Raw genomic sequence first — 229 nt, forward strand, 5'->3', positions numbered from 1 at the left:
TTTTTACTTTAGGGTTATCATGTAAAATTTATTCGAAAATCACTAAATTGTTTTGTGTGTTTAGTTTCGAAGTTGGACGATCAACCCACTCTCTCGTAAAGGAAATTGACCATGCAACAACCTAAGGTGGAGGAGAATACATCGTGACATAGTGGTGTCCGAATATGACACTCGGTCTCCTAAAATATCTGAATAGTTTGGAGTTATATTTGTGTATTAAGAAAACCTG

This window comes from Lupinus angustifolius, chromosome LG01 (assembly GCF_001865875.1).
Source record: "Lupinus angustifolius cultivar Tanjil chromosome LG01, LupAngTanjil_v1.0, whole genome shotgun sequence".
In the NCBI taxonomy this organism is placed as follows: Eukaryota; Viridiplantae; Streptophyta; class Magnoliopsida; order Fabales; family Fabaceae; genus Lupinus; species Lupinus angustifolius.